We start from the raw sequence: 785 nt of genomic DNA, 5'->3' as shown, positions 1-785 counted from the left end.
GGCAGATGGAGCAATTGTGAGAGATTTTTGTAGAAGAGCTTTGTCTGTTGAAGTTAAAGGAAAGAAAGTTTGGAGGAAGAGTGTGAGACTTTGTGGATTTGAATGGAATAGATCATGGAGAAGATGAAAAAGAGAAGATTTATCATCTGGTGTTGGAGCAGGGTTGTCTGTGGTATCTGGTAGGAGAGGAAGGAGTGCAGCATCTGGGGTGTCACGGCCCTCTGTGGTGACCAATCGTGTCGTTTGGTCTGCTAAGCAATTACCGTGAGTTGTGGGAGAGTCTGGAGCTGGCAGTACAGGGGGAGGACAGGTAGAAGCCCCTGTTTGCCCCAGAACAGGTCACAGACCCCCTCAGGGATGACCTGGGCAGTGGCATCGTCTACTCAGCCCTCACCTGCCACCTGTGTGGCCACCTGAAGCAGTGTCACGGCCAGGAGGAGGGTGGCCCGGCCCATGTCATGGCTGGCCCCTGTTGTGGCTGCTGTTGTGGAGACAGATCCTTACCTCCGAGGAGCCCCCTCAGGGCCTCGGACCCCTTTCCAGGTGGGGTTTCCCTAGAGGCCAGTCTCTTTCCAGCTCTCTTGGTACCCTTGGGCATCTCAGAGGAGAGTAAGTCCTCACTATCCTTCCAACCTGCCCCCAGCAATGTTCAGAGATCAAGTCAGACTCCCAAAATAGTGGACCTGGTCTCTACAGTACCCACGTGTACAAGGGTTTCCTAGGAACATGTCCTCTCGTTGCTGAGGTCTACAGGTGAGGACTGGGGCTTATCCATGCCTGGGAAA

The sequence above is a fragment of the Galeopterus variegatus genome, unplaced genomic scaffold (genome assembly GCF_000696425.1).
Source record: "Galeopterus variegatus unplaced genomic scaffold, G_variegatus-3.0.2 Scaffold15417, whole genome shotgun sequence".
In the NCBI taxonomy this organism is placed as follows: domain Eukaryota; kingdom Metazoa; phylum Chordata; class Mammalia; order Dermoptera; family Cynocephalidae; genus Galeopterus; species Galeopterus variegatus.
Note: the sequence above shows the minus strand (reverse complement) of the source record.